The 21,883-nt window shown below is 48.0% G+C and overlaps 1 protein-coding gene across 2 annotated transcripts in view; it reads left to right on the top strand.

The window, feature by feature from the left end:
• Positions 1–8,896: 8,896 nt before the first annotated feature.
• Positions 8,897–21,883, top strand: part of CSRNP2 (cysteine and serine rich nuclear protein 2) — a 54,009-nt gene continuing 41,022 nt past the window's right edge. Inside the window, exon 1 of one of the 2 annotated variants that reach the window (XM_077328926.1) lies at positions 8,897–9,184. The gene's annotated coding sequence lies outside the window, so the exon portion shown is untranslated. The remainder of the gene's footprint in view (positions 9,185–21,883) is intronic. The other variant, XR_013229584.1, reaches the window with a different exon arrangement.

The raw sequence follows: 21,883 nt of genomic DNA on the forward strand, positions 1-21,883 counted from the left end.
CTTGCTTGCTTAGCTATAATGGAGCTGCCTGCTTCCACCGTGGTGGGGAAACCATTTTTAAGCTAATGAGAACTTTGCTGATGCAGCAGGACATGGCCTGGAGATTGCACAGATTGATCTATGTAGCTCAGTTTGTCACAGAGAATAGAAATGAAGTCGGTGAGCCAAAAATTCCCCCTAAGCTTTTTCAAAGTAGGGCTAGTATTAAGGCGTTAAGAACATAAGATCCTTCCTGGATCAGACCAGTATTTGTTCTAGAGCAGCATCCTGTCTTTCACAGTGGCCAACTAGTTTCTCTGAAGCAGGGGTAGTCAACCTGTGGTCCTCCAGATGTTTATGGTGCAAAATGATGTCATGGTGCATTTGCTGGCAGGGAGCTCATGGGAATTGTAGTCCATGGAGGCCCGCAGGTTGACTACCCCTGCTCTGAAGGACCAACAATAGGGCATAAAGGCCTTCTCCTGATGTTGCTTCTTGGCACTGAAATTCAGGGATTAACTGAACATGGAGGTTCCCTTTACTCACTGTGGCTGGTAGCCACTGATAGATCTATCTCTATAAATCTAATTCCTATTCAAAACTGCCTGGGTCCGCCATCATCATATCCTCTTGCCAATGAATTCCACATTTTAATCACAGGGTAAAGAAGTATTTCCTTTTGTCCCTCCGGAATCTGCTGTCCATCAGGTTCCTTGGCAGCTTTCCAAGTTCCGTGCATTTGCAAATTGAATTTGCCCTCCTCGCACAACTGTTACGCCTGCCATTTTAAATCATTTTGTATCTTGAGTGTGCGTGTGCTGGTTGTGTCTCTGTGGTTAGCGACATTCATCCTCGTGCCAGGCAGCAGGGCAGTTCAACTTTCGGCAAGTGCTCAGAAGGGATTGCGATACAGGATGCACACAGTGATCTGGACCATGGTTGTGTAGCCATCTAGGCCAGGGATTTCCAGCCAGGGTTTCATAGACTGATTTCTGATTTCACTGGCAGTCTTCAGGCAAAGGTTGGATACATACTTTTCTTGGATGCTTTAGGATGCTTAGGGCTAATCCTGCGTTGAGCAGGGGGTTGGACTAGATGGCCTGTATGGCCTCTTCCAACTCTATGATTCTATGATTCTATGACTCCTGGGGGTCCATGGCAGTTCTAAAGGGGAACTGGTGGCTTGGTGTGGAGGGGGTCTGGGCTGTCTTCTCAGCACCTACTCCTTCTGGCCTACATGAGGCAGGCCTGCCATAATAGTAGTAACGGTGGGGGGGAGGGAGCAAGGGTGTGGGTAGTGTCCAAGGTTGCCTCTTTCGGTTCAAAGCCAAGTAAAGGAGCCAGTTGCTCATTGCTGGTGAAAATGAGTGTCCCTCGACCCAGATGCTGAACAAACACTTGGAACATCACAATAAAATCAGAGTCCAGTAGCACCTTTAAGACCAACAAAGATTAATTCAAGGCGTGAGCTTTCGAACTCACGCCTTGAATAAATCTTTGTTGAAGAAGAAGAGTTGGTTCTTGAATGCCGCTTTTCTCTACCCCAAGTCGCCTTCCCATTCCTCTCCCCACAACAGACACCCTGTGAGGTGGGTGAGGCTGAAAGAGCCCTGATATCACTGCTCGGTCAGAACAGTTTTATCTGTGCTGTGGCGAGCCCAAGGTCACCCAGCTGGCTGCATGTGGGGGAGTGCAGAATCGAACCCGGATCGCCAGATTAGAAGTCTGCACTCCTAACCACTATACCAAACTGGCTCTCTTGGTCTTGGACTCTGATTTTATTGTGCTACTTCAGACCAACACGGCTACTGATTTGAATCTATCCACTTGGAGCATCAGTTTCCCCCCTGTAAATCTGAATAAAATTCTTGAACACACGTAGACATCAGACTATATTTAGCCTTGGCATCAGAGCGCTTCCCCGCCCTCGGTTGTAGGCTGCATCGTAGCTCCACTTCTGGAGGAGCCTTATTAGCTAGGAAAGTACAGCCTTCAGGAAAATGAAAAGCAGCTGAATGAGCGCAGGCTCTGATAAGGCACATGGTGTTAGGAGCACAATAGCGACTTTGTAACGAGTGGGAGGAAAGAAGGAAGAACAAGCCAAGACTGCAAGGCCCATGGGAAAGTTTCTTATACAAAGCGGGGCGAGAGCTGTAGTGCAGGGGTAGTCAACCTGTGGTCCTCCAGATGTTCATGGACTACAATTCCCATGAGCCAATGCCAGCATTTGCTGGCAGGGGCTCATGGGAATTGTAGTCCATGAACATCTGGAGGACCACAGGTTCACTACCCCTGCTGTAGTGTGTTGACAAAAGGAGGAGCAAAGGTCATGGAGACAGGGCATAGGGTGGCATTCAACCTAGCGGCATGACTCCCAGGCTTATGGGCTCTGCCAATCGGAACTATCTCGCCTCCCGCACATCAAGAGCGGCGTCCTCTAATCTGGAGAGCCAGGTTTGATTCCCCGCTCCTTCACATTCAGCCAGCATATGGGCTAGTCACAATTCTGATAGTGCTGTTCTCACAGAACAGTTTTGTCCAGCCCCACCGACCTCACCGGGTGACTGTTGTGGGGAGAGGCAGGGAAGGCAATTGTAAGCCATTTTTGAGACTTTGGCAGTGAAAAACGGGGTATAAAACCCAACTCTTACATTTGATGACCAAGTCAAGAGGCAAGGTAATGGTGCAGTGGGTGGCAGAGGGATGGGGCACCAGCCTTGTACTCTCAGGAGACCCCAAAGTCAGATTTACCGAATTTGCATTGCACGATTTGTGTTTTTCCCATGCAGACTTCGGTCATCTTCCCTTCTCCCCTGGTTCATTTATTGCAGTGAACGAACTTATAGGGCTGTGGTGGAGAAAGGATTTGTGCAGGAGGAAAATTGTCCCATCTTCACATTGGCACAGACTATTCTAGCTTATCAGTGTTCTTAGCAGGTATCATCTGGCACTTTTCAGCAGGTATGCCTGGTGATCAAACATCCTCTTCCGCTGGGCACATGAACGTTTATTGAACGCCAATGGCACAGTCGGCACTGGAGAGACCAAACCTAACACAATCCCTTACAAGTGGCGTCCAGGAAGACATGGCCGGATTGGCAACTTGGCAGAGAATGATGGAGATACATTTAATCACTCGGGAGTCTTACAGGATGTGGGTTTTGAAGGATTTTTTTTGGGGGGGGGGGGGAGAGCTTTTTATGCTGCATAACATAGTGCAAGAGTAGGCCACAGAAACACCGTTGCCAAAAACAGCCACCTGCTATTTATGCACTGACGGTTTCATGTTGTGCTACAGGCTGGAGTTTTAGTCGTGGCAGGTTGCCCCACCTCTTCCTGCACCCATATGGGGGAGCATTTGGCCTGGTGCACCTCATCCGCTCCCCCCCATTTGTGCTCCTGCGCAGAAGCTGGGGCAGTGAAATTCCCAGTGCGTAAACGGTCAGGTAGAGAGCTTTTGCTTGAGACAGCAAGTATGGAGAGCAAAGTGCATTATCGGAAAAGGGGAGCTTTCGTTTTGAGTTGAGAAGGCCTGGAGGCACAGCAGACAGATCACCACAGTCTAGCCAAGACGTTGTCATCACCTGAGAAGGTGTCTTAGCACTTAGCGAGATGCTCAGTTAAGGAAAAGAACACACATGCCAAGTTCCTGCAATAAAAAGTTTGTCCTTGAGAGGCAGGAGGTGTTTCCGGGAATATAGGGGTGTGTGGGCGTTGCAGTGGTATCTCCCCATTTGAGTGGGAAAACAGCATTTTGATTGGGGGGGAAAGGACTTTGGTGATCACCTCGTTCAGTTTCAGATGAATGCAGCCACCCACACGGGAATGAGAGGGAGACAAAGGCTAGAGGTAACTCCCCAAAGAGCTACCATGTGCAGTGATTCATAACACAAAGGCATGTGCTGGCTGTTGCTACACGCCTGAAACCAGTTTCTCATGTTGAGTTTCAGTGAAGTGTATTGTAAAAGGTGGCGTGCGTCTCCAAGCGACAGAAGGGGCGGCAGGGATTTTGGTCCGATCTCCTCTTGCACTGTGGACCCCAATGTTGCCCAGCGTGCTTTCCTGAGGGTCCACTGACCCAGGAATGAAATTCCTGGGGATTCAGTGAACTGCAGCAGGAGAGTTTGGATGACGATGTTATTCTTTTCATTAGATTATTGTTATGCATGTCTAGCTGGGATATCACATGCAGCAATACCTTGTTTTGCCTCTTGTGCGCCAGTCAGCAGGTGGATCACGCTTGTGTGCTTATATAGACCTCACCTAAGTGTTCTACTGAAACTTTACCAGAAGTTATTATATATATATATATATATATATATAATATATATATATATATATATATTTAGTCCCCAACTTCCTGCGCAGCTGGCTCGGGGTGGCTTGCATCAGAGGTTTAATACAGTTTAAAAACATAAAAACACAGTTTAAAACAATTAAAAGACCAATAATTCTACTAATAATAGTAGATTTGTTGATAAATTTGTGGGCTACTCAGTTTTTAAAAATACAATTATTATTTACTGCCCGCCACTCCCGAACTGGCTCGTGGTGGGTTACAAACGTCCAATTAAAAAAAACATTAAAACGCCATTAAAAATGGACAAAAAATGCATTAAGAGAAACCACATGGCGAAACACCCTCTCCTATCCCCCACCCATCCCTACCTCTAGAAGGAAGAGAAGGGACAAGATAACCCAGGTTGCTGCTTGACACCAGGGGAGCCCCATCAATCTTCCTCACTGCCCCAGCCTCAACCATAGTCCTGGCAGAAAAGTTCTGTTTTGCAGGTCCTACAGAGCAGTGGTCCCCAACCTTTTTTCGGCTGAGGACCGGCAGGGCAACTGCTACGCCCGCGCAATGCGCATGTGCGTTTGCGCCCGCGCGGCCAGGCCGCGCATGCGCACTGCGCAGCCGAAATCGCGCATGCGCGAAAGTGCCACGCATGCGTGATTTCGGGCACGCAGCGCGCATGTCCGCATGCGCGGCCCTGATTCCCTCTCCCCGCCCTCCCGCAGTAAGAAGCTTCCTGGGCCGCAAGCTTGCGGCCTGGAAAGTTTTTTACTGCGGGGGGTGGGGTGGGGAGAGGGAACCGCGGCCCGGCGCCCTGGACTGCAGGTTGGGGACCACTGCTACAGAGTACAAAGTTCTGCAGGGCCTGCAGCTCAACCAAAAGCTCATTCCACCAGGTCAGAGCCAGGACTGAGAAGGCCTCGGCCCTGGTCGAGGCCAGGTGTGCTTCCCTGGGGCCAGGGACAACCAGTAAATTGTCACCTGCAGAGCATAAGGCTCCTGGTGGGACTACTTCCCCTGGTAGGAAGGGAAGCCCAATTAGATGTTGTGCTTGCTCATTTTGGCCTCAATTATAGGCCTGATGGAAGAGCGCCATTTTGCAGGCCCATTGGAACTTCGGTAGTTCTGAAAGGGCCTGGATCTCCACTGGCAGCTCCTTCCAGACTTTGGTCAAGGCCAAGCACACTTCTTTGGGTGGCAGTTGACTAGCCCGATGGTGTGAATATTTCACAGACAGAGACTGGCTTAGTAAAGCCAGTAAGATCCAGCTTAGCGGTTAGGAGGGTGGACTTCTAATCTGGAAAGCCGGATTTGATTCCCTGCTCCCCCACATGCAGCCAGCTGGGTGACCTTGGGCTCGCCACAGCACTGATAAAGGTGTTCTGACTGAGCAATAATATCAGGGCTCTCTCAGCCTCACCCACCTCACAGGGTGTCTGTTGTGGGGAGAGGAAAGGGAAGGCAGGAATATTAGGGCTCTCTCAGCCTCCCCTCCCTCACAGGGTCTCTGTTGTGGGGAGAGGAATGGGAAGGCGACTGTAAGCCACTTTGAGACTCCTTCGGGTAGAGAAAAAGCGGCATATAAGAACCAACTCTTCTTCTTCATCTTCACTGTTCAAAAGGCTGCTCAGGCTGTTGGATCTGCCTTCTCATTTGTGATTCTCTGTGATGGCATCAGGCTGATGCTATTAACTACCCTAAATCTGAATCTGGCTTAAGCACTGCCCTCTGACATCTCTGTGCATTAAGCCCACCTGCAGCTGCTGTGTCTCTATAAAATTAAGTTGCTTTTTTGCAGCTACCAGGCTTTCCTAATCTCTCGTCTAGACAGTCTGAAAATTAAATTTCTGACTCCCTTCACTTAAAAAATAAAACAAAACTGGGTTCTTAATGTATCCAGAGCTCTGCTTCAATGCAGACCTGGCACTGAATCCAATTTAATTTCCATAGTGCAAGCTATAAAAACCATTATGCCTAGAATTGTGGCTGTAGCTATGCATGCTGACTTAAATCCCTTCAGGAGATTCCTTCAATTCAGTTCCCCCATGCTTTGTTTTAAAACAGCTGTTGTGCCTTGTTGGAGTTTGTTGGTGATTCTTCCACAGCTGATGAAAAGTACAAACACGGCTAAATTAAATGGCTAGCTTTATTGGTATTCATTCCATGCCCTCTTCCTCTTTTTCTTTCTGAGGAACAAACCAAGGATAGCTGGAGCCAGACCTCAGAACATTTCCCCTATTTTCTAGCCAGTTTTAGAAAGAGGTATGGCCAAAGGTTTGCTTGTGGTTCCACCGGTAAGGAGAAGACAATGCTTGAACAATGCAGGACCAAGCTGACCAAGCTGACCGTGCTTCTGCCGGAATGAGAAGTTCAGAGGTGCGATCTGTGGCTCAGTATGTATGCTCTGCAGTTGTGAAATCCTAGCCTCAAGGCTTTCGCCATCATTATAGTGCTTGATCCATGTGCTGTCAATTTGTTTTGTACAGTTCAGGGCTGAATTGCAGGCAGTTAAATGGAGTAGAGCAGGCCATGATATGAAGCTAGAAATGATCTGACCCTGCCTTTGTGAGATAGGTTCATTTTGTGGCAGGAACCCAAGGCTTTCCCGCCATCCCTTTCCTTCCCTTTAACTCCATCCAGTGGTGAGCAAGGAAGCTGCACTGTCAAAGCACAGCTTTTTCTCGTTTATGAATGCTGTCCTTTACATTTGGAAGAGCTTTCTACAGCAAGTGGAGTAGCAGGTTGCAGACTTGAGGTTCATTGTCGTAAGCAATATGGATGGTGTTTGTTCTGCCTGCAAAAGCAAAACAAAAATATTTTAGAGGGGGGCTATAGATGCTTGCCTGACCTGGATAGCCCAGCCTTGTTGTTGTTGTTGTTATGTGCGAAGTCGTGTCCGACCCATCGCGACCCCATGGACAATGATCCTCCAGGCCTTCCTGTCCTCTACCATTCCCCGGAGTCCATTTAAGTTAGCACCTACTGCTTCAGTGACTCCATCCAGCCACCTCATTCTCTGTCGCCCCCTTCTTCTTTTGCCCTCGATTGCTCCCAGCATTAGGCTCTTCTCCAGGGAGTTCTTCCTTCTCATGAAGTGGCCAAAGTATTTGAGTTTCATCTTCAGGATCTGGCCTTCTAAAGAGCAGTCAGGGCTGATCTCCTCTAGGACTGACCGGTTTGTTCGCCTCGCTTAATCAGATTTCCACAGCTAAGAATGGTCAGTCCGTTAGTATTTGAATGGGAGATCACCAAGGATGTCCAAGGTCATGACACACAGCAGGTCACCTCTGGATGTCCCTTGCAATGAAACGCTTGTGGGGTCACCATAAGTCAGTTGGGACTTGACCCCCCCGCCCAAAATAGGTGCTTGTGAAACCGCTGTAATTCTTGAAAAATAATGCTGCATCCACATCGAACCACAAAATGCCTTACAATGATAGCAGCAAGAGAGGTTCCCAGACTAAATGCTATGGTGAATATGATACAAAATGTTCACAATGCCACTGGGGAAAAGAATTCCATTCCCAATTATGATGGTATTTTGTGAAGTTGATAGTGACGGAGAATTAATCCAACAAGCAAATAAGAGCAACTTTGTCTGCACTGCTAAAGCCTTTTGGAAACAGAGAATGTGTTGTTGTTGTTAGGTGTGAAGTCATGGCCGACGCATCGCGACCCCATGGACAATGATCCTCCAGGCCTTCCTGTCCTCTGCCATTCCCCGGAGTCCATTTAAGTTTGCACCGACTGCTTCAGTGACTCCATCCGGCTACCTCATTCTCTGTCGTCCCCTTCTTCTTTTGCCCTCGATTGCTCCCAGCATTAGGCTCTTCTCCAGGGAGTCCTGCCTTCTCAAAGTATTTGAGTTTCAAATTCAAAACAGAGAATGGGATGCATCAAAATAGCCCTCTTAGCTGGGTGGCCCAGGCTGGTCTGGTCTCATCACATCTGGGAAGCTAAGCTGGATGGCTGAGACAGGTCAGGTCTTGAAACAAGCACTGCTTTTCACATCTTCAAAAGATACAAAGTGGCATCTTATTTGTACTTACAACGTTCGTCTGGTGCCTTTTATCTGTTCTTAGGATCCCTCTTCCATTGTCTGAGGGAGCGTGCACGCACATGAAAGCTCACGCCCTGAATAAGTCTTTTTTGTTCTTAAATGTGCCCCTCGACTCCAGCTTTGCTGTGCTGCTTCAGACCAACACGGCTCCACTAGAATCTTTCTAAAAAGGGGATATGTCATTCAGAAGTCACATGCTTCTTTGCATTTTAATTCTTTAGTGTGAGAGAAGGGGACAGAAGGATAGTAAAGAATTGCGTTGCCTTTCTCTTTGCAGCCGCTGGATGGGGCATACGGAGCACACACGTGTGCATTAGCGCTTTTGTCGTGTGCGCCCTTTTACCTTCCCGGACTCCATTTCCCAGAAGCCACAGCTCTTTCCCTTCACCTCCGCGGCCGCCGTTACCTTGGAAGCAAAGTCCTTCCGCAGATCGCCTCGTCTCTTCCTCTTCCTCCGCCTTCTCTTGGCGCGCGCCAGTGCCGTCGCGCAGGCGCACGTCCGAGTCCAGTCTGGGCGTCACTACATTTCCCATGCGTCTCCGCGGCAGCTAGCGTCTCTTTAGGCGGCGGCGGGGTCACGTGACGCCGGCTATATAAACAGGGAGGCTGCGCCGGCAGCCCTATTGTTATCGCCGACCGGAGCCGGGGCCGGGTGGTCTGTCCGGTCTGGCCTGTCACCGCCAGAGCCGCCGTCGCCGTCGCTTCCCCGCTCCTTCCCCTCCCCGCTCAAGGCACGGAGCTGCTAGCTGACCATCTTCCCCTCCCTAGGGGACCTCGGCCTTCGCCCTGCAGCCCCGGCCTGCGCAGAGGGAGGGGAGGAGGGACCGGCGGGCGGGAGGAACCCCAACCCGGTAAGAGGCAGGCGGGCAGGCGGGCGGGCGGCGGGAGGAAAGGGCGCGTTTCCCCGGGGGGCGCCGCTTAGGGTCTCCCCCAGGTTTAAATGAGTCCTCCCACCGCCCCGGGTGGGGAAGATCACGACTATCAATCTATCTGCCCCGGTCTCCCCTCCCCAGTGACCTCCTTCCAGGTAAGTGGGGGTATCCTTGGGATGCGAGCCCCCGCCCCTCTTCCCTTCCTCAACAAGGTCGGGAATGCGCCTGATTTCTCTTTTAAAAAGGGCTGGGTGGGCGTCTGGCCTTGACTCCCCCCCCCTCCCAAATTGCATTCTTCATTGAAGACCAGACTGTTTTGGGTTACTTGTTCTCGTTTGCAACCCTTTTAACGTCGTTGGACTGAGGTGCACGAATGAAATCTTAGTTATCTCCGTGCGTTAGGGAAGGGGGACCCCTTTTATCCAAGTAGGCTGAAATATGCCTCTCTTCTATTCCCTCCCCCCCAATAATGCAGCACTTGGTTCTTGTTTTCTTTCCCTCTTTCCAGTATTTGTTTGCTGTCAATAGTATCAGACGCATTAAGAAGCTGCTGAGGCCTACGTATGTAGGTGTGTGTCATGCTTTGGTGCCTTGTGAAGAACTTGCTTTGGCCTTGGGGGGTTTAAAGCTGCTGTCTTTAAGCCTCTCTTGCACAAAAAGGTGGTCTACGGCTAATTTGCTGCTTAATAATAGACCTGTAGCTACTGACAGGTGAGGTCAGCAACTGTATCTTCGTGAGTCAGCGGCTCACCAAGAAGGGAGCTGCTTTTGGTTGGACTTCTTAAGCTCCCCCGCAGGAGCTACTGGAGTGTGGGACTGATCCAGTAGTATTGCAAGGGCTTGTATTCAGGGGGTGCCCTTTCCACGCGATCAAGAACATACTCTGAGCATCAGTAAGTTCCATCCTCAGCTGCGCATTCCTGTGTGAGGGTCTTTCCTCATGAATATGTCTATCAGGGGTCTCTATGTGGCACCCACCAACACCTTTCTTGGTGCCCATTGAGTGTTTTCATAGAAAGTGATTGGAACCAGGTGGGACTCTTACCAAGCAGGGCTTCTGATTGGCTACTGGAAATCCGATTGGCTCTGCAGATTAAAAGAATATTCTTTCTCTGATAGCTGCCCCAAGCAGTATTGGTTTTATTCTCTCTCTCTCTTCTGTCCCAGAATACTTTTAAATCATGCCCTCCTCAAAACTTCACTTAGGCTTCCTGTGTGTGTGTGTGGCTTTGCCTCCCCAGGCTGCCGTTTTGTGGTTGTGCCCAGCACCCTGTGTCAAAATTCCAGAGGTACCTACAGGCTCAAAAAGCTTGGGGACCCCCGGCACAGATCCTTACAGCCCCATCTTTGAAATTGGCTTTTGTGGCAGTTCAGCCAGTGATGTATTACATATGCAGTTCTTCATCCTCTAGGCCAGAGATGTGAGATTTATGGTGGAGTTAGAGGACAAGATGAGTGATTGTGGCAGGACAGTATGGCATTTGCAAGATGGTCTTTTCACATTGATGGAGTTTAGAAGTGATTCACTGGAAGTGCCATTTTGACATATGCATCCGAAGGTACCATTCATTCTGATCAACAGGCCCTGATTTCTCTCCGGGAGGGGGACTTGAATGCTCTTAGAAAGCTATTATCAGGGATGCTATTTCATGCTCTTTACTCGTGTGTCTGTAGTCATAGTGCGTTCACTCTAGAGGAGGAAACGGATACCTGACTTGTTCAGAGACGACTTGAAGAAATGCTGTGTGATTTCATTTGGGTCCTTGGTAGCTCTAGTGTTTCTGGGACTTCTTTTTAGAAGGTCTCTGCTTTTGCCCCATCTATTAGCTCTCAGAGACCAGAGCAGAAGGTTATATGTGCCAGTACGACCCTGGTTATTTACAGCAACAGCAGATATCAGGGAAAGAATGCCTTTAAAGAAAACAACTGAGCTGTGTTGGCACATCCTGAGTCAGGAAATGCTTCCTCCCACTCTTCCATTGTGACATATTCACAGTTAGCTGCCGTCATTCATTGGTGGCTGTGTGCGGTACTCCCCACCTCCCCCCAGCATGTATGCTTGAGGCATCAATTTGTCTCTGTTTAATCAAAAGGAGGCGGTAAAGAGTACCAGACTTCAGCCTCTTTAAGGCTAGTTCTGTCACTCTGTCAGAGCATAGTGGCACATTGCATAAATTAGCCCAGACTCTTATGTACTGAGGCAAGGTGCTTCAGGTAACGCCGAAGGGCGAGTCAACGTAATAAGGGTGGTAGCTGAAGATGGTGGTGATGGAGAACGCAACCTGATAGCTGGGCTTGACCCTACACACTATTCCAATGGGCTGGGAAGAAGGGAGGCTTCATTTTCTCTCTTCACACAGCAATCCCCCCCCCCCCCCGAGAGAGTCAGAAACACTGAGACACAATGGAGCTCAAGGAAAAGGTAGAGTCATTCGTGGTTTGTGTCACCACCAAGAGCAGAGAGTGAGAGGCCGAAATGTCACCTGATTCTTCTGTGCATATCAGATGGTTACTCACGCAGCGTGAAAAGAGTCCCTCTCCCAGCCAACAGTTTTTGGTGGCGTGACGAAAACTTGAAGGAGGCGAACTCGCAATGATCTAGTCCAGGGGTAGTCAAACTGCGGCCCTCCAGATGTCCGTGGACTACAATTCCCAGGAGCCCCCTGCCAGCATTCGCTGGCAGGGGCTCCTGGGAATTGTAGTCCATGGACATCTGGAGGGCTGCAGTTTGACTACCCCTGATCTAGTCTATAAATGCATTGACCAGTGAAGAGACTCTTTGTCCGGGGTGCTATAACTCAAAGTTCTGCCTTCAGGTCATTATTGAAGCCCAAAGGAGATATTTGCTCCTGAACTGGGATTTTGTGATCGTGGGTCCTTAAGTGCTTTTCAAAAGCCGTTTGTAGTGATTTTCAGGTTAGAGAGACCCAGTGGCTATCTTCAAGCATATCCTCCTGCATTCCCCTTTTGGATGGGTCTGATTAGTTACTATTCTCCAAGGCAGCGACTGTCCATTTGGCCACTGTAAACTGCTAAACAGCAGTTCTCCTGTGCGTTACAGAAGCAGAAACAGTTGACCTTCTGATAAGGCAGCTGATCTTAGGCCCAGTAGTAGACGAAAGAGCAGGTGGCGATGGAGTTTTAGCCCAGGGTTTGCCACTCTTTAGGTTCAGGACCAGTGATGTCATAATGATGACTTTTTTAGCATATTGGCTTTCAGGGTCTTGGCCATGACCCATCCAGACTCTGCCTTGTGGTCTATGTCCATGTCCACAAACATAAAACAGCATTAGTGGAGCTGGCACCAAACTAACTGTTAAGGAAGGCGTATTTTATGCTCATAGAAAATTCCATATGGTGTGTCTGCACTTGAGCAGTTTCAGGTTTAGATTGATTCCCCCAGAGCTGTCAGACTGCAGAAGCCATTTTGAAATGATTGTGAAATCATTTGTCTTGTGTTTTATACCACTGCATACAGTACTGCTGCTACTTGTGGAGAATGGGAAGTCTAGATTGTCAGTTATCCTGCAGCACTCCACTTTCACCCAAAGATACTGAATGTTCATGAGATGCTGTGGCTTCAAGCTGTGCCAAATAGACTTGAAGGCATGCCCATAAATCAGCAGGGCTTTATGACCCTCAGAAACAAGGAATGTAACACAGGGAGTTGACATGTATGAATGTCAGACAACGGAGCAAGATGGACTATCTGCTCATCTCCAAACCCTGTTCTAAACAGTACGTATTTAAACAGGTTGTAGGAAAACTGTAGTCTCCTTGTAGCCAGAGACTTTGTCAAGCTTTGATTTCATTTGCTTGGCTCTGCACGAGCTGCTCGCTTTGCACGTCGCTTGCTTCATGATGGGATGACGCATGGGGTTCTCGTGATGGTCCCCGGTTCGTAATTGAACAAGCATTTTGCGCAAACGTTACAATTGCTTTAAAACCTGACCTGTGCTGAAGTATAGTCAGTTGGGTGGGATCACATTTGCAGTTGGGTTGTCTTTCCCATGCTCCTTTTCTTATTCTGTGGAAGTTGTGAGCATTGTGTTGCGTTCTACCATTCCTTGCACGCTCGCATGTCTGGCTACCTCCACTCAGAGGGATTGGTGGATCGGCCATGGATGTAAAACGGGTAGTCAAACTGCGTCCCCCCAGATGTCTATGGACTACAATTCCCATGAGCCCCTTCCAGGGTTTGCTGGCAGGGGCTCATGGAAATTGTTGTCCATGGACATCTGGAGGGCCGCAGTTTGACTACTCCTGATGTAACAGTCAAAGGTCCGTTGTGGCATGTCTTCTCAGCTCCTGCCCTTCTTTCCGGCCTACGTGAGACAAAGCCACCATAGTAGTAATAAAGATGGAGGGAGGGAGTGGAAGGAGGGTGAATGTTGCAGATGGTTATGCCACTTCTGAGAGGCGTGGCAGGGAGGCGTGGCAAGCTGACATCACTTCCTGGGTCCTCAAAGCCTGAATGTTTATTTCAGAGGCTCCTCCACGGTCAAAAGGTTGAAAAAGGCTGGCATAGGCTCTCCTTTGGATTATGGTCTTTCCTTCACAAGCAAAAGGTGCAAGTCTCAGTTCCCCTGTATGAATAAAATTAATATGCCAAAGAGCTTGCTGCTCCTTCCTGAGGCTTTCCAGCACCCATCTACGTGATGCCTTGCACACTGAAAGACCTTGTAGGCTTTTCTGCAAGTATCCCAAACCCTGGGAGGTACCCCAATGCGCAAGGCAAAGTCTTCAGGCTCTAAGCCAGGGGTAGTCAAACTGTGGCCCTCCAGATGTCCATGGACTACAATTCCCAGAAGCCCCTGCCAGCGAATGCTGGCAGGGCCTTCTGGGAATTGTAGTCCATGGACATCTGGAGGGCCACAGTTTGACTACCCCTGCTCTAAGCTCTTAGCCCACAGCTTGTACAACTGTGTGAGCTGTACCAGGACCTTTACCAACTCAGGGCACCCTTGTTATTTTTGCATGGGGGAAGGAGGCATGTGTATTTTGTTTGTAAGCCCCTGTGAATCTCTAGTGTGGGGAGAAAAGCAGGATAACGGTACTTAAATAGAAGAACATCGAGTTGTTTGTGTGAGGAGATGGTTTTGTTCACTTGTACAGGGCATCAGTGTTGCTGCCAGTATTCAGACATCTTGTATTAAGTAGCACCACCTCTACTGAGCCAGCTTGGTGTAGTGGTTAGGAGCACCAACTTCTAATCTGGTGAGCTGGGTTTGATTCTCTGTTCCTCCACATGCAGCCAGCTGGGTGACCTTGGGCCAGTCACAGCACTGATGAAGCTGTTCTGGCCGAGCAGTAATATCCGGGCTTTCTCAGCCTCACCTCGCTCACAGGGTGTCTGTTGTGGGGGGAGGAAAGGGAAGGCAATTGTCAGCCGCTTTGAGACTCCCTCGGGTAGAGAAAAGTGCCAACTCCTCCTTCTGACCTGGTGAGATTGCAGTGGCAAATGTTGCACTGAGTAGGTTGCCACGGGTTATTCCTGGTGCTTTCACAGCAGGAGGTAAGTGGGTGGTTGGCGTACTTTTGTTGGGCCTCGACGTGTTTCATCAAGCCTTATGGTGACATCCCCGTAGCCCGGTGCCATTTTGCTCCTCCGCAATGAGGGTTCCGGGCTGCATCACTTCTGCAGGGTGGTGTGATGTGTCATATATAGCAGCTATGAAATCAGATGCTCAGGAATTCCGGGTGAGCTGATTCCCATTGCAGAAGGCTCTGAAATTGTGAGGCTTAGGAGAGGGTTAGCCTGGAGTAGCCGGAGGATTTTTTCTGTGGGACATCCTACCTTCTCGCTCTTGGAAAATGTTCTGCGTGCTCACCTCCGGCCCGGTATCCAACTCCATTGACGACTTACAGCTTTACACTGAAAAAGTAAAGACAGAAGCTTTCCCTGACGTAACATTGTGGAGTCCCAAAATAGCTTGAGCCTTTTGCCAACAATAGAGAGAACAGGTGGCCCATTGGGATAGAGCTTGTACTGGAAGCGGGTGGAGTTAAGCTGTCAAGCCAGTCAGTGGGACTGCACTGCCTGCCTGCCTTCACAGCAAGGTTAATCAGGAAGAGAAGGGCAGAGGGGCCAACAAGCTTGGGTCCACTTGTCCCGTGGATGGGCCAGGAGTGGCCTGCACCTTACAACTTGTGGAGGCTCCAGTTCCTTCAAACAGATATGGGATCCTGGTCCAGTTCATGAGCTCCTCTTAAACCCAAACTTTTAATTAGGTATGCCCCTTCCTGAATATCAGGCGCCTAGGTGCGCTTCCTCCAGGTCTATGGTTGAGGGCTGGGGTTGGCGAGGGAGATCGATAGGGCCCCCCTGAGTGTGAGTATTAGACTGAGTCATCTTGACCTCCTTCCTTGCCCCTCCAGTAGTGGGGATGGGTGGTGGTGGGGGTTTCTGCCATGTTATGGGATTTTATGTCTTTTAATATTGCGGGTTTCAATGGGTTTTTAACGGACACTGTAACCCACCACGAGCTGGCTTTGGAAGCAGCAGGAAATAAATCAAATAATAACAATAATAATAGTGATGATGATAAAAACATGGTATTTCTGCAGATAATATCTCTAGATGCCATCCAGAAGTGGCAACTGAGACAGTCCCATGTCTGCACTCCAGAATGCTTCTGGCTTGAATAACGCAACGGACTTCTGCATACAGTCATACCCAAGTGCAGATGTAGCAGTCACCCACCCCCTCACAGTGATTCAAAGTGGAACTGGCCTTTTGGGACAAACTGGCTGTTCTTATTCTTGGCTTTATCCCGCCGCAAGTAGACATCTGTATTTATGGCTATTAAGGCAGCGTGCTCTTCTTGATAGGTAGGCTTGTTGGTTTTGCCCGACTTCCTATAAAACACATAGGACTGCAAAGAAACTGTGGTGCTGATTTGTGCTGCCAGCTCCAGCTTTTAAGCCACTAGAAAACAACTTTCAGGGTGGTGTGCAGCCTCTCTCCAGCCTTTTAGCTTCTTTTACAGCTGCAGTGGAATCCAGTAAGGGAATATTTGCAGTGCAGCTTGCTGTGGCTACTGCGCCAGTGTTGGCCTGGGATTTGATCTTGGCTCACCACAACTGCTTAGAGCCGTGTTTTCAACATTTCAGACAATTGTGATACGTGGTTCTCCCCCCCCCCCCTTTGAATTATAACTGGGAGACATGTTTCACCCCCCTACACCTGAAATAGTTTTGCGTTGACAGTGTGATCCTGTTCAGGTTTAATCAGAAACGTTCCCTCTGCCCCATAAGGCTGGCTCCCGGCTAAGTAGGCATTGAGCTGCAGCCTTGAGAGAGAGGAGTAATTGACAGTTCTTAAAGAGCTTCTCAGCTCTTGGTGTTCCTGCGTAAGTTACTGTTCTGAGCATCTTCCCAAAGATGAGAGCAGTGATTCATTCAGAGGCTCAGGGGACAGCATTGGCTGAAGATGAGTAATTCCACTCCTGGCACCTAGTCCCACCCGGCGCAGATGTGGCATTCACCCACTCCCGGCACAGACTGACTGGAAGCAGGCAGGCTGGAGTAGTGAATCATGGAGAAATCCCGCAAATAAAATTCTCCTGTGGCTGGGTATCCTGGGCAGTTGTGAGCATTTACTCTTTGTAGCCTGCTGGTGTCCCCTGGCTCGATAACAGCTGGGGTATAGGATCAGATGACATTTATAATCATTGGATTTTTATTCTGCCTTTCTCCCATAATGGGCTCAGGACGGTTTGCAACATGGTTAGAAATACATAAAGAGTTTAGTTTATCTAAGTGGAAATCCTTACAATTTTAAAAGTTAACAATGCATCTCACTAATTAATACTAAACTACCCCCCCCCCAAAAAAAAAATCCTGCCCCCATTTGTCGCTGCCTGCCCATTGACTATGGCTGATTGCCTCTCTCCAAGGCATGGAAAAAAGAGAGGGGGGGTCTAAGAGGGGCAGAAGGAGGCCCATATTTATTGGATCGCTCTGGCCGGAACCATAGGCCTGGTGGAAGACCCTGAGGATCTGTGAGAGCTCTGTCAGGGCCCTGGTCTCGGCTGGCAGCTCATTCCAGCAGGCCGGAGCCAGGGCTGAAAAGGCCCTGGCTCTGATCGAGGCCAGGCGGATGTCTTTAGGGGCCAGGGACTGCCAACAGATTTTCTCTGGATGAATGTAATGCTCTCTGCCAGACGTTTTGGGAGAGGTGGCCCCTCTGATTTACCATATTTGCTAGCGTATAAGACGACCCCCCAGCATTTCCACTCAAAATATAGAGTTTGTTACATTACATTACTATGGGCCACTATGGGCAGCTATGTCTATCCCAACTGTAGTGTACCCGGCATATAGGACGACCCCCCCACTTGGAGGCAAGTTTTTCAGGGGGGGAAAGTAGTCTTAGATGCCAGCAAATACTGTACTTATTTTAACATACCTATTTTCACGTGCAGAAACGTTTCCGTCTAGAATTGCATTCCCCGCCCTCCCCTTTCTAGTATCTCACTGACGAGAGATTCCTAAATAGATGTGGCATTGTCCTTTCACCACTCCCCATGGCAGAAGGCAAGGGAGATAGTAGCACAGTGATTTTCAGGACCTTTTAAAGCTAGCGTTGCAGCCGTTGCCAGTCTAGTGGCAGTAAGGTCGTGGACATGAAGTCTGTGCTTCCCCCGTAGCTTTTTCAGGCTCTAGAAGATTATGCAGCATTATATTAGAGAGCTGTTTTCCTCAGTTGGCTGTTCACACATGTTCGTTCTACTGCAAGGTTGTCTTGCAGGGAATTGGGCTGTGATATTCCCGTCACATAAATACATCCAGCAAGGAGTTGTCTGTTTTATTACCCTTGGCTCAGGCAGAGGAGTTTGTGCTAGGAGTTATTTTAGAGCCGAATAGATGTCTCCCTTCGTCTTTGACAAAGATGATTTTGAAAAAGCAGCCCTCAAGCAGGCAGAATGGCAGGATCAGAGTACTGTGAGTCTTAGCATGGCTGTTGCTCCCTCTTTACAGGCTAACCCAGGCTTTCTCAACCAAGGTTTCTTGATGGCCCTGGAAGTGTTTCCCGAATGGGTGGAAGTTAATTAATTTTTAATATGTTTTAAAATGTATTAAACATTTATTGGGTGATGTGGCCATATATCAGGGGTAGTCAAACTGCGGCCCTCCAGATGTCCATGGACTACAATTCCCACGAGCCCCTGCCAGCGAATGCTGGCAGGGGCTTGTGGGAATTGTAGTCCATGGACATCTGGAGGGCCGCAGTTTGACTACCCCTGCCATATATGGTCATGTCAATCTACCCCTACCAAAATGTCCAATGATAGGCCTGGAGAGGGTGGGAAGGGGAGGAGCCCCAGGTGGGCATGTACACAGCTAGGGTTCCCAACCATATTGGGCATGATCATGCCACTTCTGGGGTTTCTCGAAGCCTGGAGAATGTTTCAGGGGGTTTTCAATAGTAAAAAACTTGAGAAAGGCTGGTCTGGGGGGGTGGGGGCTGAAGCCTTTCTCGAGGAAGTTAATTTACAAGGAGCACTAATTGCTGCATCTGAGACTTAGTGCAGACTTGGGGAAAGTTCTATTAACGTGGGTGGATGTTTCCATTCTTTCAAGTTTTGGAGCTAATTCTTAAGAGGTGTTGTCTGCATTGGTGTTCCATGAACACAAAGAACACCATATCATGGCCTGTAGACCAACTCCTAATCAGGCTTATAACCTGTTAGCAAAACATCGGTACTAATGTAACACCAGAGGTAGTACTCTGTCGCTAAAGAGGTAGGAATACCTGCATGAAGACAGTATCTGCAGTGGGGCTCTGAGTGAGATACTCCGAAACACTTAAGTATAAGAGCACTGTGTGTGTGTTGAGCCTAAGATGATGAGGAAGAAAACTCCAAAAATAGATTTTTTAAACCTGGAGCAATTCAGCTAGTGTCTGGAAAGGGGGGGGGGAATTTAACTCAATGTATGGTGTTTATGATTTTGCCGTTGATTTTCTTTAAAAGATTGCCTGTTTTGTAATCAGTCATTGACTATTGGGTTTCATGTGTATGCGCTACATATTTATGGAAAGCTTAACAATGAGGAATCCACAGATGTTCCAATCTTGGTTTAGAGAAACTGATGATAAGGCTGAGAATGTAGCAAACAGTGCCAGGAACACGTCTTTCTGGAATGAGGTTCTTTTAAGGGGGATGGGGTTGGGATTTTTTGTGTGCTTTTGAAATGAAACAACCTTTCACCTAGTGAGGCTGGTGAAATTCAGTTACTTGGATCAATATGGAATTTTTCCTAGCTTGTGCAAGCATTGTGTGCCTGATTGTTTTTCTGGAAAAATTCGAAATTGGCTCCAAATATAGAACAGAATTTTTTACTTATTTTTCCTTATTTTCATTGATTAAGATCTGGGCAGCTCCTCTAATCCCCCTGGAGATGTATCTGTCTGTATGAGCAAGGGGACGTGGAGAGTTACCAGTCGCCGGTTGGCTTGGCTTTTTGGATTATGTTGTTATTTTAAGGGGGTTTATTATGGGTTTTAACGTGGTTTTGGCCAGATCGTTAACTGCCATGAGCCGGTCATGGGAGTGGCGGCCTAGAAGTGGAATAAATAAAATAAATAAATAAGATGCTGCTTATTTAATCCGATGTAGTTCTAGGCGTGGGCAGTGATGTGGGGTGGAAATTTTTCAATGCTAAATCTTTCTGTAGGAAATTTTCTTCCCCACACTTACCAAAAGTTGTCATGGCTGTTGTGTTCCAGATCGGTCATGTGAGGTGGGCTAAACCCCGTCACTTGTACGTGGTCCAGACTCATTCACATTATACATGCTTTATTTGCTAGCATTATTTAAATTTTGCTAACATTATTTAAGGATTTATTTAAGATGGAACTGGAAAACAATCCAATTTTTCCTGCAAAATCCACTCGTCACTGGGAATGGCTACTAGTAGCAGCTCTGTCACACCTGACCAAGTCCCTCCAAAAGATTACACATAAAGCTCCAAGGAATTCTTGGTAAACCCAGCAATAATTTGTAGCCTCAAGAGAAGTGAATTCCCTGAGCCTGTTTAGGTAGAGTCTCAGAATTTTACTCTGCTGTTGGGGGTGGGAGTGTGTTGTGCAAATGTATTTCACACCGACACTTTTGGGGGCAGTTCTCCCCCCTCCCCCATCTCTGAAACAGCAAGAAAATGGAACCCTTGGGAAAATAGCTAATAAACCTTTGCATAAACCAGGGTTTTGTGAGACCCTGGGGTTTCTTGACGGTCCTGGAAGGGTTTCCCGAATGGGTGGGAGCTTTTAATATATTTTTTTAATGCGTTAAATATTTATCTGGTGATAAATACATGGTCATGTTGACCCTCTCCCAAGTGTTGGACTTGAATAGGGTAGGAAGGGGAAGGGTCCTGGGTGGGCATGTACACAGCTATGCTTCCCAGCCCTTCCCAGCCCATGACTGCAACACTTTTGGGGGTTTCTTGAAGCCTGAAGAAGGTTTTAGGGATTTTTTCAATGGTAAAAAAGCTGAGAAAGGCTGGTATTAGCCAATGGCTATTGCACTGAGAAGTGTCCTCAGATTTGATGAGACAAGCCCAGAGATTGCTTACCTTCTTTCATTTCCCACTGCAGATCATCTTGGGGCTTGACTACCGTTCTGTGGCGCTTTGGGAGGGGAAAATCTTTTGGGGATGTTTGTCTAGCTCCGCCAGAGCTGCAAACTTGTGTTGTGATGAGCGCTAAAAATAGCCTTAGATCAACATCATTGTCTGCACATGTGCAGGACCATGAGTGGCACCGTGAGCTAATTCAGAATTCTTGAGAAGCAGGTGCCCTGCCCCAGCTGAGGCTAGTATTCCCTGCCTGTAATTGTCAACTGATGGCAGGGCTGGAGCGGGATAGAGGAGAGGGGAAACTTGGGAGCAGTTAGTGGCTGACTACTTCCATCTTTGAGTGATTTCTGAATCAGTCAAGCAGAGCTGGGAGAGACCACAAAAGGCCATCCAGTCCAGCTCATCCAATCTCTTCCTGAAAACTTCTTCTTTTTTTAAGTGCAATTTTTATTTTTCATAAAAGATAGAAATAGAACAGATGAGTTAGTAAACATCAAGTAAATTATGCTCTACATATGTTTTACTGTCAACCCCCTCCATACAATATTCCATTTTAGTTTATCTTCTTTGGTAATTCAGATAAGGGCCCCATTGTTCTTGAAAAAATCAACGTCAGTTTGGCCATCTTAGCAAAATCTGCCAGTTAATTCAACCAATCCAATATTGAAGGCACTTCTTGGGCTTTCTGGCCAGGACTAACCTTGCTGCTGTTGTCATGTAAAAAAATAAGCTTCTAGTTTGAGCTGGGAGGCACTGCGGTGGTGTGCTTAATAACATAGATTCGGGTTTCAAAGGAAAACTCAAACCCCACATTTTCTGCATAATAGTATGAACTTTAGCCCAAAATTTTAAAACTTTTTCGCATTTCCACCCCATATGAAAAAAAGGAACCAACTTTATCTAAACTTTTCCAACATTGGTTATCACAACATTTGGTCTTCCTAAATACTTCTGACAAAAGAGACACCACCACCCTCCAAGGCAGCATAATTCCATCTATGAAGAGCCGTCCCTGGCAGGAAATTCTAATAATATTTAAGTGGAGGCTCCTTTTGTGTAATCTGAATCCATTGCTCCTAGCCCTTGTCTCTAAAT

The sequence above is a fragment of the Paroedura picta genome, chromosome 3 (assembly GCF_049243985.1).
Source record: "Paroedura picta isolate Pp20150507F chromosome 3, Ppicta_v3.0, whole genome shotgun sequence".
In the NCBI taxonomy this organism is placed as follows: Eukaryota; Metazoa; Chordata; class Lepidosauria; order Squamata; family Gekkonidae; genus Paroedura; species Paroedura picta.